Genomic DNA, 17,886 nt, shown 5'->3' on the forward strand with positions numbered 1-17,886 from the left:
AGACCAGGCTGTCTGTGTGCATCCCACTGCCCCATGTTCAACTGCTCTGAGTGCTGCGGGTCCTCTAAGATGTATTGGGATATGGAGTCGTCATGGGAGCAGACCAACTAGAAGTCTGCCGCAGCAAGGACCAGGCAGAAGGGGTGGGAGGGATGGAAGGACATGGAGTGGTATTCAGAAGGGCAGGGATTTTGATGGGTGATGAGTCCACCAGGCTCCCAGCAGCAGCTCAGGGACTTGGGCGAGGGGTGCATGTGGTGTTCTTACCAATTGCTCTGAGTGCAGTGGATCCTCTAGGATGGATTGGGATATGGAGTCTTCAGAGGAGCAGACTAACTAGGGGTCTGCCCCAGCAGCAAGGACCAGGTAGAAGGATGAAATTAACATTATACCATGATCTAAACTTAATAGAAGAAAACAAAAGTCAGGAGAACATGAACTTCAGGCTCTGGAGAGGGGAGGCCCAGGAGCAGGCAGAGTGCTTTTGCTAGTGTCTCCTGAGGCTGAGCTTAGTCTCCCTGAAACCTGAGATAATACCTCTTGTTACTTAATCGCAAATCAGCAGGATACCTCTAGTTACTGCACATGTGATATGATGGGGCATGGACTAGAGGAAGCTTAGGGAATACGGAGAGATTTTTCTGATACTGCACTGCCCTAAGGTCCGCTCTAGGGCAAGCCCAGTGCTATCCAAAATCTGCTTCTTGTAGGGGTATGAGTCTGCTTTGAGCAAAGGAGCTGATGCTACTAGAGTTCCCAGGTTACCATGAAGTTTTGTGACTTTGGGGGTGTTACACTAAATATTGTTGGACAAATGTTCTGAGCATGTGTGTGAAGGTATACCTGCAAACTCCTGGGTCTATCACTGTTTTGGCTGTCAAATCCCTAACAAGTGAGCAATCCTGTGTGATTGGTGTAGGGGTGCTTGGTGCTTACCCTAATCTCTCCACTGACTCTGGACCTGGGACTTACTCTATAAAGCCTAGGTAGGATAGGGAGAGGGGGAAGGCCAAGTGGTACCTGGCCTCCAGAACTCTAGCACAAGGTAGATTTGAATCTTAAAGAGTCAGGCAAGTCATCTGTAGTCTCCTTTTCTTCCCTTGTTGGGATGCAGGGCAGCAGCATCCTTACTGCTCAGACTGGTCCAGACACCTTACAGGATCCAGAGCCTTCAGGAAGCTCTAAGGCAGCCTTCATGAGCAATGTCATCAGAGTGCAGAGCCAACTTACACTCGTAAATTTTGTTTGAATGACAGGAAAGAGGGGAGGTTAGGAGACCTGGGAATGAAGGGTGTTGTATGTTATGAGGGAGAATGGTTGCCTTTAATGGTTGTCTTATAACAAGAGAAACCAGAAAGTGCTGGCTCTGCCTTCATCCAGTATGATGGTTCCTGGGTTTCTGTGCCCACCATAGTTGGGCCAGGAGCCCACCCACCTTACTGTGGTGAGCAGTAGCTTAATACTAGGACTTCAATTGGTGTCTTCTTCCTTTCAATTCTCTTTTAAGAACACATTTGTCACCATGTAAAAGTGTACAGTGGCTTGACAGATCGTTTAGTGGTGGAGAGCACTCTGCTCTTTCACAGGACCTCAACTTGGTTCTCAGCACTTTGCTCTAGATGGTGTACAACTGTGTATCTTTCACTGGCTGTAGAGTATATGGCCTCTTCTGGCCTTGAGGGAACCTTCACTAACAAGCTCACATACACAGATATATAATTTAGAAATATTTTTAAGTGTACAGAAAGACAGTAGAATCTAAAAGAAATGTAACAATATTCAGTTACAATCTTTGTGACAGCAGGCAAATCTAATAAGGATGACTATGGAGAAAGCTGAGGTCATCTTAGTGGCCTAGAGGCCTATACCTATCAGGGACCACTAGGCTTGCTAACTTTAGAGGCAACCAGATGGCTAGAGGCCAGTGTAAGAACACAATGAGCAAAAGGCAGGGCTATATGGCATGACCAGAACCCAGCTATCCTCCTGCAGCAAGGCTTGAATGTCTAAAACACATCTGAGTTGCAAGAAGATGATAGAGACCTTTAAAGAGGAAATGAATAAATCCCTTAAAGAAATACAGGAAAATACAATCAAACTGGTAAAAGAAATGAATAAAACTGTTCAAGATTTGAAAATAGAAATAGAAGCAATAATGAAAACACAAACTAAGGGAATCCTGGAGATGGAAAACCTAGGTAAGAGAACAGGAACTACAGATAGAAGCATAACCAACAGAATACAAAAGATGCAAGAAAGAATCTCAGGCATAGAAGATACCAGAGAAGACATTCACCCATCAGTCAAAGAAAATACCAAATCTAAAATGTTTCTAACACAAAATATCCAGAAAATTGGGACACTATGAAAAGACCAAACTTAAGAATAGCAGGAATAGAAGAGGAGTGAGCTCTGGGAGTCTTTTGGAAGAGTTGGGAGAAGGATTTAGGATCCCGGAAGGAATAGGGACTGCACAGGAAGACCAACAGAGTCAATAAACCTGCACCAGTGTGAGCTGTCAGAGACTGAACTATCAAAGAGCATACATGGGTTGGACCGAGGCCCCCTGCACATATGCAGCAGACAAGCAGCTTGGTTTTCCTGTATGTACCCCAACAACTGGAAAAGGGCCTGTCCCTGAATCTGTTACCTGACCGTGGGTCCCATTCCTCTAACTGGGCTGCCTTGTCTCACCTCAGTGGAAGAGAATGCACCTAATAATGCATTGACTTGATATGTGTGTGGGGTTATAACCAGGGAGGGCTTCCCCTTCTCAGAGAAGTGAAGGAGGAGAAAATGGGAGAAGGATCTATATGAGGAGGTACTGGGAGGAGAAGGGGACTGATACTGGGATTTAAAATGAATAAATAAATAAGTTTTTTTTTTTAAAGGCACGGATGTGAGCTTCTCAAGAGAGCAATGCACTTTGTTGTGTTTACAAAGACACATATTGTGGGACTGTGAAAGGCACCCTGATTCCTGGCTGAGCTAAGGCCCTGGTCACTCTGAAGGGACAGTAGGCTTTTCACTGGTTCCCGGGTACCAGGCCCCTCTCACTAGCCACAGCTCCCCATAGATTTGTGGCTTTCAGTCACATAAGGGCTATGCCCCAAGTCCTTCCACAGGTAGAGGACATGACTGATAGTCACATGGGCTCAAGATGGATTTCTATTTTAATGAGGTACCTAAATGACTGGCGGACTTAATCAATAAGCTTTCCTTCTCAGACACTCCTCCCTGAAAAATGTATTTAACCTCAGGCCCACCCTGAAAAGTGGGGTATGGTTTTACTCATCCACTTTTTGCCATGACAATAAATGCCTTAAAACCATGGGCTGTCTCTTCTCATTGGGATCCGCCATGACAATAAATGCCTTAAAACCATGGGCTGTCTCTTCTCATTGGGATCCGCTGTGGGGAGCCATGCAGAAGGCCTTCGCCTATAGAGCTGTAGTCTAATGTTCTGTAGAAGGCCTCTCTGGGATCCCAGTCATGGTTGCTACCAAGCCCAAGTTCAAACCTGCCGTCAAGCCAAGGACTCTCCCTGTGGGACCAGGCTCCCAGAGGCTCCTGGGTGTCCAAGAGCCTGAGAACTAGGTGGCCCTGGGCCGGGGACCTCCGAGCAACTATGATTTTCCATTGCTCTCCATTCCTGTGTTTTGGTTGACTTTTCACAGGAGAGAACTGAGGGGGCCACACCTGAGGGGTGCTGCCCTCAGGTGTGGGTTGTGGGAAGATGGAGCCAAAGCTGGGCTTTTCTCTGTATACTGACAATCTGCTCTTAACTTTCATTCCTGTTCTCCATTAAGGAGACTTGTTTTCTTAACTCAATCCTTTTCTATGCTGATGGATTTTTAGAGTAACCCCTTTTTGGTTCTTTGATGAAATTTTAGGGAGAAAACACTTGAACAAGCACACACTTACTTCTGATGGATCTAGAACCATGCCGTTTGTATACACGTGTTAATTGCTTCTTCACAGACAGATACATGGAACAGACTAGAAAATACAGAAACACCCAAATACATGTACAAATTTGTAACTCAAGGCAGAGAAAATTTCTAATAAAGTAGGAAAAAAAAGAATGATTAGAGAAAGAAACGCCTTTTAACTCTTCCTAGAAAAGTTACCTTTGTAGTTTTACAAAATAGTAAGTTCTATATGGAATTTTTAATAATACAAAATGAGAAATGTATCAGTAGACAAAGAAGTTCTTTTAAAAATGATTCATTTTGAAGTATGTATATGTCTCTCTGTATGTAACACATGTACTCAGTGCCTGTGGAGGCCAGATGTCAGTGTCAGGTCCCTTAGACCTGGAGGTACAAATGGCTGTGAGCTTCCTACTGTGGACTTGAGAACCGAATCTGCATCCTCTGTCCATCACTGTGAACGACTGAGCCATCACTATTCCAGACCCAGGGAGATCCAGTTCTTATCCTCACAGCTTTATTTTCAAATATTGGCCTGAGAACAACTTCAAAAGAACTTCTAGTTGGCTTTTTTTTTTTTGGTTGTTATTATTCTTATTTAGTTCTGGGGACTGAACCCAGGGCCCAGTGCTTGCTAAGCACGCATCCCTCCCTGAGCTCCATAACCAGTCTCAGAGAAATCATTGTGAAGGTTAATTTGTTGAAATGAAAATCAATCCTTCCTATGTAGCAGAAAACATGAAGATAAGCGAAGTCCAACTGTCATAATATTCACAATATGTTTGTCTCGGGTGAACAACATATCTCTACTTTACAGGCAGTTAATTATATCATAAGGAATGCCAGGCTTTGTTAATTCACCAGTGTTAGGATTTAGCCTTAGGCCACAGGAGGAGTATGCGTCCATCTTTCATGAAATGGTGCTGATCCAAACATGGTGGACAGGCACCACATCACTGGCCCACTGTGCTGTGTATATTGAAGGCACCTCATTGATAGCATGGTCTGCTCACACTGTACAAACACAGAGAGAAGAACAAGGCACAGATGACACAACTTTATTTCCCAAACACTCAAAGAGTACTTGTTTTTTGTTGTTGTTGTAATTCAGCTTTAATGATGGAACACTTGGTTTCAGTCAATTGTTGAGGGCTGCGAGTGACATTGTGTTTTAGCGTCAGACATTGCAAGTAACTTAGCAATTATATTACAGCTTTCAAATGGTTGTTGACGGGATATCTGCAAGTGAAGTCATAGCAATTTTGAAAGAGAATGTTAATAAAAATACACCTGCCTTGTAGTGGAAAGTGAGGCTTTAATATCTCTGCTTTGAAGTGAGGCAAAGCCTTTGTTTGGTATTAACTAACATTATGATGGAGGAATAATCTATCTTTCATATGTAAACAATTATCAGCAAATGACATTTCAAACCACAAGAGAGGTAGTTAAAGGAATTAAAGAAGAATGAGCACAGCTAATTTGAAGCTACTAGCATCATTTGGAAATGACAATTTTAAATCATTCTGAAGTCTTTAACAATTACAGAAAATGGTCAAAGAACAAACATTTATACAGTTACTGAGTCACTTTTAAGGAATATTCACATGTTCTCTTATTTGTAATTACCACGAAGTGTTTTCAAATAGTCATATCTTTCTAATGTTAAGAAACTATCACCTCATTCTATTCTTTTATGATTATCAAGTGACTGAATCTTGGGTCATTAGAAAAAGAGTATTTGTATTAACAGTGACATAGTAGGTACATTTGACTCTCTACCTCAAAGTGCAAGCACTCTGAAAAAAATATTTTGAGGTAACTTGTCAGCGTTTCTCTGTATATTTTGATGGTTTAAGAAAGTGGAAGAAGATATAGCCCTCTATTCTTCCATGCACACATGGGAAATACTTGCGAAAACCCCGAATCTGTTCAAAGCAAAACTCATATTTTTCAAAATCTTTTATTCAACAAAGATTTTTTTAACATAGTAAAGCAAAATGAGACCCCAAAACAGGCTCCATTGTGAAGAAAATAAAAGTATTTGTATTTTATAATAAGTGGAAATCTTGTTACTGTTGAAAATTATCAAAGTGATTTATATTTAGAAGCAAGACTACAGCAAAAAGAAGAGGAAGGGGAGGAAAATGAGGAGGAAGTGGAAAAAGGAAGATCAGGCATCCTATGTGAAGACCAGATTATAAACTAAGCTATGCAAGGGCATTGCCCAATTGCAATGCTAACAAAATGCTCATAGTCTAGATTCTGTGTATGAAAGAGAGCTGGAGCTAATAACCATCCCAACTGAGCTACAGACATGCCCAAGATGAGTTCCAGAGGCCCCCCAAAAAGCAAGTAGCACAAGTGTGACTGTGTGGAGCACTGTAGAAGGGTCAGAAGCATACTGCTGTGTTATTGTCTCTGGCAGAAGCAAGCCCTTAGGTAAGAGCTGAAACTCATTTCAACTCTTCAGTTCTTTGTTCCAGAATTTTATATGATAGAATCAACTTGCGTTTGGAATTTTATGGCTCCTAGCTGTGGAAATTAGCATTTTTAGGAAACAAATGTATCTCATTTCTTCATCTGGCCATATGTTCAGATGACAAGGGAACCAAGCAGTGTGGGTGAGTAACAAGGCTGAAGGGGATGCTTGTTTGCTTTTAATTAGACTGTCCATTAAAATGACCTGGGGAGAGTTTTGAATAATTGCAAATGCAGGTTATCCCTAAGCATCTGATTTAGAAGGCCTTATATGTCCTGGATGTGGATATTTAGGTGTTTTCTAAAGATTCTGACAATTCCTAATAAGGAAGAGTGTAATGAGTCCTGGGATCTCAAAAGCTTGGGAGAGTTCTATCAGTGTTGAAGTACGGTTATATACTATATTATATATATACTATGCCTGCAGTGTCTTCTCTTTTAATAATATTAGCCTAACCTTCTTCTTTCTTAGCTTCCATTAATTGGCAAGTTAAAAGAAATACTACTGGTTATAAGTAGTGGTTCACAGAATCCTATCATGTTTGCTGCAACTGTAAATGAGTCATTTCACTCACAAGGTCTTTAGAAAGTTGCTTTTTTAGTAAGTACAGGTTGCCTCTTAAAGACTTCCTATCTTCCTTTTCTTACTTCCATCCTCAGGTCAACAAATACGAAGGGCTAACGATTAGTCAAAGTAACACAATTTATAGAATATATATATATATATATATATATATATATATATGTGTGTGTGTGTGTGTGTGTGTGTGTGTGTGTGTGTGCGCGCGCATATATGCATATATATATTTATATATTCATAGAGAGAGAGTGGAAGGAGTGTGTGTGTTTGAGAGAGAGAGAGAGAGAGAGAGAGAGAGAGAATAGGGATTTACTAGAATGATTTACAGGCTGAGGCCAGGCTAATCCCACAGAAGCTGGCTATGAACAAAGTCCAAGAATCTAATAGTTGCTCAGTCCATGAGGCTGGACGTCTTAGTAGGTCTTCAGTATACACTGGCATTTTGAGGAAGTAGGCTCTAATAATGCCAGTAAAGGAGTGGGAGTCAAACAGGCAAAGGGCAAAATTTCCTTCTTCCATGTCCTTATATAGGTTTCCAACAGAAATCTATTAGAAGTGGGTTTTCCCAGCTCAAATGACCTGAATTAAACGATCTTCCTTATATTCCTCATTCAAGTCCCAGCTTAAAGGTGTGTCTTCCCAGATCAAGATCCTTACCTCAAGAGTCTGGATTTAAAGTGTATCTTCCTACTTTGAACTAAAGAAAAATCTCTCACAAGTGTGTCCTCCACATTTATGTTTTAGTTAATTCCAGATGTAGTCAAGTTGAGCTAAGAATAGCCATTGCAGCAAGCAAGCTTTTCTCTGAGAGGAGAGTAGTAGGAGATTCTAAACAGTTTTTTTCAGTTGAAGTTGTGTCTGTCGCACTGGTAGGAGATGGTGTCATCAGCTGGTATGTGTAAACACTGGAAACAATACCTTTAGTAAGAATACAAATAGAAATCGTTGTACTAGCTCAGTTTCAAGAATGTGTGCCAACTAACTGTTCAGTTACTTAGCAGGCTGGGAAAATTCAATGTAAATGAAGTGATAAGTTCTGGAGGCCAGGTGACAAAGGCATTGTGATTCCTTCTGTTTATGCTTGGACCTGAGTTTTTGGTAAAGTGTGATATTAAGAAAAGAAATAATTCCATATGCCAATAGTTGTTCAATCATTTGAAAAGATTCATACAGCAAAGACCCAATGATTTTGGCCTCAAACTGGCATACAGGTGTACTGAGTTTCCTCCATGATTTGATTTTTGGGATTTTTAAAAAGCATTTTCTTTGATATTTTTAACTATTCATATTCCCACTAGAATCCCTGGAAGCCTAATGGGACTGGTTGTGGTTTTTATTGAGGGAAGTTATGCTTCTTGCAAACAAAATTATATACTTCTCTTCAGCATTGTCCCTTAACAATGCAAGTGACTTAGTGACTTTCATTATGCTTAAATTAATATATAAAGAGATGTATTGGATTTTTTGATATTTCTACTCCTTATATACTTTACCTAAAATGAAAGATAACCAATGGTAATGAACATAGAAACGGAATAAACATTAGTTTGAAATAGTCATGTGACTAGCTGGAATTCAATTTTCTTCTCTACACATGACTTGGTTGAATATTCTTCAAGGTTAGTGATCACATGAAATATACTGAGTGTTCTTTAACATTAAATACACAAAACTTCTAATAACTTCAGTATAATGCTAAAAGCATGCTATGTATCTAATAAATAATTAGTAAGACAGTCTTTTTAAAGCTGTAGATGAGACCATAAAGACTATAGAGTCTTGCTTGTTGTAATAATGGCTGTATTATTTCCATTGTCTAAAAGAATGTTTATCCAGTTATTTTTTTAAAAGATTGAACACACACACACACAAAGAAATAGTCATGTGGCTGGGCGGTGGTGGTGCATGCCTCTAATCCCAGCACTTAGGAGGCAGAGGCAGGCAGATTTCTGAATTCGAGGCCAGCCTGGTCTACAAAGTGAATTCCAGAACAGCCAGGGCTACACAGAGAAACCCTGTCTTGAAAAACCAAAAAAACCAAAAACAAAAAACAAAAACCAAAAAACAAAAACAACAACAAACAAAAGAAATAGTCATGTGTACTGGGGTCATGGAATATCATTCTGTGTGCAAATACAATTCTCTATTGAACTTTTACACAACTGAACTATAAGCCTTTCATTTCTATAGGAGAAAATGCACGGGCCATTTAGTGAGAAGCACCCACAGAGTTCTGCATTATATACATGTTCTTTAATTCAGGACTCATTTTCTTTGCTTTGCTTTGCTTTGCTTTGCTTTGCTTTGCTTTTCTAGATTTAAAAAATTATTTACAATCCATCCATTGCCCCACTCCTAGCCCCCTCTCCCACAGTTGCTTATCCCATTCCTCCTCACCCCCCCTTCCTGAGAGGATGCTCCTCCCTACTAGGCCTCCCCGCTTCCAGGGCTTCAAGACGAGGCAGTCCTCTGCTATATATGTCTGGAGTGCCTTGGAATAGCTCATGTATGCTGGTTCGTGGCTCAGTGTCTGGGAGCTCCCAGGGATCCATGTTAGTTGAGACTGCTGGTCTTCCTATAGGGTTGCCCTCTTTTGTTTCTTCCATCCTTCCCCTAATTCAACTATAGGGGTCCCTGACCATAGAGGTCCAATGGTTGGGTGTAAGTATCTGCATCTGTCTCAGTCAGCTGCTGGTTGGGTTCTCAGAGGACAGCCATGCTAGGCTCCTGTCTGTAAGCACATCATAACATTAGTAATAGTGTCAGGCCTTGGTGTCTCTCCTTGGATCCCCATTTGGGCTGGTCACTGGACCACCTTTTCCTCAGTTTCTTCTCCATTTTTGTCCCTGCAGTTCTTTTAAACAAGAGCACTTCTGAGTCAGAAATTTTGACTGTCCCTCCTCTTGAGCCTGTGTTTATCTACTGGAGGTGGATTCTTTGAGTTTCCTCTCCCCACTGTTGGTTACTTCACCTAAGGTCACTTCCATTGAGTTCTGAGAGTCTCACCTCCCAGGTCTCTGGTACTTTCTAGAGGGTCTTCCTACCTCCCACTTTCTGAGGCTGCATATTTCTATTCATTCTGCTGGCCCTCTGAGTTTCTCTCCTGTCCCCCTCCCTTACCAGATCCTGTTTTCCTTTTCCCCTTCCCCTCCCCTTTCCTGCCCAAATCACCAATGCTCTGCCCCCCCAAGATTATTTTCTTTCCCCTACTAAGTGAGATTGGAACATCCTTAACTTGCCCTTTCTGCTTGTTAACCTTCTTAAGTTCTGTGGGCTGTATCCTAGATATTCTGTACTTTATGGCTAATACCCACCTATAAGAAAGTACATACCATGAATGTCCTTTTGGGTCTGGGTTACCTCACTTAGGATGATATTTTCTAGTTCCATCCATTTTTCAGCAAAATGCATGATGCCCTTGTTTTTAGCAGTTGAAGAATATTCCATTGTGTAAATGTACCACATTTTCTGTATCCATTCTTCTGTTGAGGGACATCTGAGTTCTTTCCAGCTTCTGGCTATTACAAGTAAGGCTGCATCATGGAGCATGTGTCCTTCTGGTATGCTGGGGCATCTTTTGGGTATATGCCCAAGAATAGTATAGCTGGGTCCTCAGGTAGGTAGGTCTATTTCCAACTTTCTGAGGAACTGCCAGATTGATTTCCAGAGTGGTTTTACCAGTTTGCCATCCCACCAGCAATGGAGGAGTGTTCCTCTTTTTTTCCATCCTCACTAGCATATACTGCCTGAGTTTTTTATCTTAGCCATTCTGATTGGTATACAGTAGAATCTCAGGGTTGTTTTGATTTGCATTTCCCTGATGTCTAAGGACTTTGAACATTTCTTTAGGTGCTTCTTGGCCATTTGCGATTCCTCTGTTGTGAATTCTCCTTTTAGCTCTGTACCCCATTTTAAAATTGGATTATTAATTTTTTTTGGAGGTTAGCTTTTGAGTTCTTCATATATTTTGGATATTAGCCCTCTATCAAATGTGGGGCTAGTGAAGATTTTTTTTCCATTCTGTGTACTGTTGATTTATCCTATTGACTGTGTCTTTTGCCTTAAGAGGCTTTTTAGTTTCATGAAGTCCCTTTTATCAATTGTTGATCTTAGAGCCTGAGCCATTGAAGTTCTGTTTAGGAAATTTAATGAGTTCAAGGTTCTTTCCCACTTTCTCCTCTATTCGATTCAGTGTATCTAGTTTTATGTTGAGGTCCTTGATCCACTTGGACTTGAGCTTTCTGCAAGGTGATACCTATGGATCTATTTTCATTTTTCTATATTCAGACCACCAGTTAGACCAGCACCATTTATTGAGGATGCCTTTTCCCCCATTATATGTCTTGCCTTCTTTGTCAAAGATCAAGTATACATAAGTTTGTGGGCTTATTTCTGGGTGTTCAATTGTATTTCATTGATCAACCTGTCTGTCTCTGTACCAGTATCATGCGGTTTTTATCGCTATTGCTCTGTAGTACAGCTTGAGATCAGGGGGTGGTGATTCCCCCAAAGTTCTTTTATTATTAAGTATTGTTTCTGCTATCCTGGGTTTTTTGTTTTACCATATGAAATTGAGAATTGTTTTTTCCATGTCTATGAAGAATTTTGTTGGAATCTTGATGGAGATTGCATTGAATCTGTAGATTGCTTTTGGTAGGATAGTCATTTTACTATGTTAATCCTACCAATCCTTGAGCATGGGAGATCTTTCCATTTCCTGATATCTTCTTCAATTTCTTATTTTAGGGATTTGAAGTTCTTGTCATATAGATCTTTCCCTTGTTTGGTAAGAGTTACACCAAGATATTTTGTACTATTTGTGACTATTGTGAAGGGTATTGTTTTTCTAATTTCTTTCTCAGCTTGTTTATCATTTGTATGAAGGAAGGATAACTGATTTGTTTGAGTTAATTTTATATTGAGTCACTTTGGCAAAGTTGTTTACCAGCTGAAGAAGTTCCATGGTAGATTTTGTTTGTTTTTTTGTTTGTTTTGTTTTGTTTTTGGGGGTTGCTTATGTATACTATCCTATCATCCACAAATAGTGATACCTTGACTTCTTTTTGATTTGTATTCCCTTGATCTCCTTTTGTTGTCTAATTGCCCTAGCTAGATCTTCGAGTACTATATTGAATAGATATGGAGAGAGTGGGTAGCCTTGTCTTGTTTCTGATTTTAGTGGAATTGCTTCAAGTATCTCTCTAATTTGATATTGGCTGATGATTTGCTGCATATTGCTTTTATTATGTTTAGCTAAGGGCCTTGAATTCCTGATCTCTCCAATACTATTAATATGAAGAGATGTTATATTTTGTCAAATGCTTTTCAGCAACTAATGATATGATCATGTGATTTTTCTTTTTGAGTTTGTTCATATAGTGGTTTATGTTAATGGATTTTTTTGTATTTTGAACCAACCTTGATCATGGTGAATGATACTTTTGATGTGTTCTTGGATTTGGTTTGCGAGAACTTTATTGAATATTTTTACATCAATATTCATAATCTAAATTTGTCTGAAATTCTCTTTCATTTTTGGGTCTTTGTGTGGTTTAGGTATCACAGTTACTGTGGCTTCATAGAATGAATTAGGCAGTGTTCCTCCTGTTTCTATTGTATGGAATAGTTTGAGGACTGTTGGTATTAGCTCTTCTTTGGTAGAATTCTGCATTAAAGGTATCTGGCCCTGGGTTTTTTTTTTTGGTTAAGAGGTTTTTGATGACGATTTCTATTTCTATAAGGGTTATGGGACTAATTATATAGTTTATCTGTTCTTGATTTAACTGAGATACCTAGTATCTGTCTAAATAATTGTCCATTTCATCCAGATTTTCCAGTTTTGTTGAGTTATACGCTCTTGAAGTAGAACCTGATGATTTTTTTTTTTTTTGGATTTCCTCAGTTTCTGTTGTTATGTCTCCCTTTTCATTTCTGATTTTGTTAGTTTGCATAAAGTCTGTGTCCTTTAGCTACTTTGGGTAAGGGTTTATCTATCTTATTGATTTTTCTCAAAGCACCAGCTTTTGGTTTGGTTGATTCTTTGTATTGTTCTCTCTATGTCCAATTTGTTGATTTCTACCCAGAGTTTAATTATTTCCTGCTGTCTACTCCTCTTGGGTGTGTTTGCTTCTTTTTGTTCTAGAGCTTCTAGGTGTGCTGTTAAGCTGCTTGTGTAGGATCTCTCTAGTTTCTTTATGAGGGCACTTAATGCTATGAATTTTCCTTTTAGCACTGCTTTCATTGTGTACCATAAGTTTAGATATGCTGTGTCTTATTTTTCACTGAATTCTAAATAGTCTTTAATTTCTTTATTTCTTCCCTTATCAAGTTATCATTGAGTAGAGTTGTTCAGTTTACATGGGTATGTGGGTTTTCTGCTGTTTTGGTTGTTATTGAAGTCTATCTAGCCTTAGTCTGTGCTTATCTGATAGGATGCATAGGATTGTTTCAATCTTCTTGTATATTTTGAGACTTGTTTTGTGGCCTATTTTATGGTTAATTTTGGAGAAGGCACAGAGAGGTGCTAAGAAGAAGGTATATTCTTCTAGGGTGAAATGTTCTTTGTTAAATCCATTTGATTCATGATTTCTTTTCTTCTTTTTTTGCCATTAGAAAATGCCTTTTGTCCTTTTTGTCTTTTTTGAGAGAAATACTTGTTTCTTTTTCTTTTTAATTGGATATTTATTTACATTTCAAATGTTGTCCCCTTTCCTGGTTTCCCCTCTGCAAAACCCCTATCCCATCCCTTACCATGCTTCTATGAGGGTTCTCCCCCACCTACTAGCCCACTCCTGCCTCACTACCCTAGCCATTCTTCTACACTGGACCATCAAGCCTTCAGTGACCAAGGGCCACCCCTTCCATTGATGCCAGATAAGGCCCCTCTAGCTCCTTCAGTCCTCCGCTAATTCCTCCATGGGGTCACTGTGCTCATTGTGATGGTTGGCTGCGAGCATCTGCATCTGTATTGGTCAGGATCTGGCAGAGCCTCTCAGGAGACAGCTGTATCAGGCTCCTGTCAGCAAGCACTTCATGGCATCACCAATAGTGTCTGGGTTTGGTGTCTGCATTTGGGATGGATCCCCGGGTGGGGCAATCTCTGAATGGCCTTTCCTTCAGTATCTGCTCACTCTTTGTTCCTATATTTCCTTTAGACAGGAGCAATTCTAAATAAAAATTTTGGACATGGATGGGTGGCCCCATCCCTCAACTGGAGGGCCATGCCTAACCTCTTGATATGTTCTCGAAAGATTCTCCCTGCCCTTTGGGGTATTTTAACTAATGTCATCCCTGTGAATCCTGAGAGGTTCTTGCTTTCCTGGCATCTGGGACTTTCTGGTTGCTACCCACAGTTCCTCCCACCCCCACACCCCCATTGCTACACACCTCTGTTCAATTTCCTGACCCTTTGTACATCTTCTCCATCTCCTCCCATACCTCCCATTTCCCCCCTCCTGCTCTTCTCTTCCTCCTGAGCCCCTCCCACCCTCTGCTTCCTTGGTTATTTTATACCCCTTCTAAGTAGGATGGAAGCCACTCTTTGGTCTTCCTTCCTTTTTAGCTTCATGTGGTCCATGAGTTGTATTGTTGATATCCCATGCTCTTTGCCTAATATCCACTTATCATTCAGTACATACCATGTGTAGTCTTTTGTGACTGAGTTGCCTCAGTCAGGATGATATTTTCTAGATCTATCCATTTGCCTGCGAGTTTCATGAAGTCATTGTTTTTAATAGCTGAGTAGTATTCTGTTGTGTAAATGTGCCACAGTTTCTGTCTCCATTCCTCTATTGAGGGACATCTGTGTTCTTTCCAGCTTCTGGCTATTATAAATAAGGCTGCTATGAACATAGTGGAGCATGTGTCCTTATTACCAGGTGGAACATCTTCTGGGTATATGCCCAGGAGAGGTATTGCTAGATCTTTTGGTAGTACTATGTCCAGTTTTCTGAGGAACTGCCAGACTGATTTCCAGAGTGGTTGTACCAGCTTGAAATCCCACCAACAATGGAGGAGTGTTCCTCTTTCTCCACATCCTCACCAGCATCTGCTGTCACCTGAATTTTTGATCTTAGCCATTCTGACTTGTGTGAGGTGGAATCTCAGGGTTGTTTTGATTTGCATTTCCATGATGATTAAGGGTGTTGAACATGTATTCAAGTGTTTCTCAGCCCTTTGGTATTCCTCAGTTGAGAATTCTTTGTTTAGTTCAGTACCCCATTTTTTAATGGGGTTATTTGATTTTTCTGGAGTCCAGCTTCTTGAGTTCTTCGTAAATATTGGATATTAGTCCCCTATCAGATTTAGGATTGGTAAAGATCCTTTCCCAATCTGTTGGTGGCCTTTTTGTCTTATTGACAGTGTCTTTTGCCTTACAGAAGCTTTGCAATTTTATGAGGTCCCACTTGTCGATTCTTGATCTTACAGCACAAGCCATTGCTATTCTATTCAGGAATTTTTTCCCCCTGTGCCCATATCTTCAAGGCTTTCCCCCACTTAGTGTCTCTGGTTTTATGTGGAGTTCCTTGATCCACTTAGACTTGAGCTATGTACAAGGAGATAAGAATGGATCAATTAGCATTCTTATACATGCTAACCACCAGTTGAGCCAGCACCATTTGTTGAAAATGCTGTCTTTTTTCCACTGGATGGTTTTAGCTCCTTTGTCAAAGGCCAAGGTTATAGGTGTGTGGGTTCATTTCTGGGTCTTCAGTTCCATTACATTGATCTACCTGCCTGTTACTGTACCAATACCATGAAGTTTTAAATCACAATTGCTCTGTGGTACAGCTGGAGGTCAAAGATGATGATTTCCCCAGAAGTTCTCTTTTTTCTTTTGGCTTGTTCATTCTGCTTTGTGTGTGTGTGTGTGTGTGTGTGTGTGTGTGTTTTGGATATTTTCTTTATTTACATTTCAATTGTTTCAATATTTCTAGGTCTCCCCTGCAAAAACCCCTTGTCTCAAACACCCTCCACCCCCAGCCTTTATGAAGGTGCTCCACCCCCCCCCCACCCACTCCCATCTTCCTACCCTGGCATTCCCCTACACTGTGACATCAAGTACCCTCAGGCCCAAGGGCCACTCCTCTCACTACGTCCAACAAAGCCAACCTCTGACACATGTGCCATCAGAGCCATGGGTCCCTCCATGTGTATTCTTTGGTTGATGGTCCAGTCCCCTGAGCTTCAGGGTGTCTAGCTGATTGACACTGTTGCTCCTCCTGTGGAACTGCAAACCCCCTCAGCTCCTTCAGTCCCTTTTCCAACTCCTCCATCAGGGACTATCCTGAGCTTTTGTCCCCGCCAGCAAGAACACACTCAGGACAACCGGAATCTTCTGCGGCAAAGCTTTTATTGCTTACTTATCAGGAGGGAAGACCCCGAACTGGGAAAATGGCACTGCTTATATAGCCTGCAGTGTGACGTTTCAGCACCTGATGTGGCGTGACAGCTCCTGATTCGTTGCTCGCCCATCACCCCATTACTACGTCGCGAGATGGGCAGTGACTAGGCATGAGTTCACTCTTGCACTTGTGCATAAGGCTTGTTTACTAGTTAGGTGCAGTGGAAGCCAGCGCCATCTTATAATGGCGATTGCTCACGGCACGGCTCTTCACAGGGGACCCCTGTGCTCAGTCCAATGGTTGGCTGCCAGCATCCAACTCTATTTGTCAGGCTCTGCCAGAGCCTCTAGGAGACTGCTATATCAGGCTCCTATCCACAAGCACTTCCCAGTATCCACAATCTTGTCCTGTACTTTCCAAGAGTTTTAATATGGAGGGGTGGTGAATTTTGTTAAATGCTTTTTCAGCATCTAATGAGAAGTCATGTTGTTTTTTCTTTGAGTTTTTTTATATAGTGAATTATATGGATGTTATGTCTCCCTTTTCATTTCTGATTTTGTTAATTTGGATGCTATCTCTGTGCTCTCGTTAGTCTGGTGAAGGGTCTATTTATCTTGTTGATTTTCTTAAAGAACCAGCTCCTGGTTTGGTTGATTCTTTGTATAGTTCTTTTTGTTTCGATTTGGTTGGTTTTGATTATTTCCTGCCTTCTACTCCTCTTGGGTGTATTGGCTTCTTTTTGTTCTAGAGCTTTCAGGTGATGTTAAGTTGCTAGTGTATGCTCTCTCCAGTTTCTTTTCAAGGTCACACAGAGCTATGAGTTTTCCTCTTAGCACTGCTTTCATTGTGTCCCATAAGTTTGGGTATGTTGTGCCTTCATTTTCATTAAATTCTAGAAAGTTTTTAATTTCTTTCTTTCTTTTACCTTGACCAAGTTATCAGTGAGTAGAGTGTTGTTCAACTTCCATGTGTCTTTGTATTGTTCTTTTTATTATTGAAGACCAGCCTTAGTCTGTGATGATCTGATAGGATGCAGGAGATTATTTCAATCATCTTGTGCCTGTTGAGGCCTGTTTTGTGACCTATTATATGGTCAATTTTGGAGAAGTTAACATAACATGATGAGAAGAAGGTATGTTCTTTTGTTTTAGGATGAAATGTCCTATTGATACCTGTTAAATTCATAACTTCTGTTAGTTTCACTGTGCCTCTGTTTAGTTTGTGTTTCCAGGATATGTCCATTGCTGAGAGTGGGGTGTTGAAGTCTCCCACTATTATTGGGTGAGGTGTAGTGTATGCTTTGAACTTTACTAAAGTTTCTTTAATGAATTTGGGTGCCCTTGCATTTGGAGCTTAGATGTTCAGAATTGAGAGTTCATCTTGGTAGATTTTTCCTTTGATGAGTATGAAGTGCCCCTCCTTGTCTTTTTTGTCTGTCTTTGTCCCTGAAATGGGTTTCCTGTATGCAACAAAATGTTGGGTCCTCTTTATGTATCCAGTCTGTTAGTCTATGTCTCTTTATTGGGGAATTGAGTCCATTGATATTAAGAGA

General features: G+C 40.6%; 1 protein-coding gene across 3 annotated transcripts in view; it reads left to right on the plus strand.

Moving 5' to 3' along the window:
• Positions 1 to 7,834: 7,834 nt before the first annotated feature.
• Positions 7,835 to 17,886, plus strand: part of 4921524L21Rik (RIKEN cDNA 4921524L21 gene) — a 35,342-nt gene continuing 25,290 nt past the window's right edge. For 2 of the 3 annotated variants that reach the window (NM_027598.2, NM_001362874.1), the window contains exon 1: positions 7,835 to 7,882. The gene's annotated coding sequence lies outside the window, so the exon portion shown is untranslated. The remainder of the gene's footprint in view (positions 7,883 to 17,886) is intronic. The other variant, XM_006526244.2, reaches the window with a different exon arrangement.

The sequence above is a fragment of the Mus musculus genome, chromosome 18 (assembly GCF_000001635.26).
Source record: "Mus musculus strain C57BL/6J chromosome 18, GRCm38.p6 C57BL/6J".
Lineage (NCBI taxonomy): Eukaryota > Metazoa > Chordata > Mammalia > Rodentia > Muridae > Mus > Mus musculus.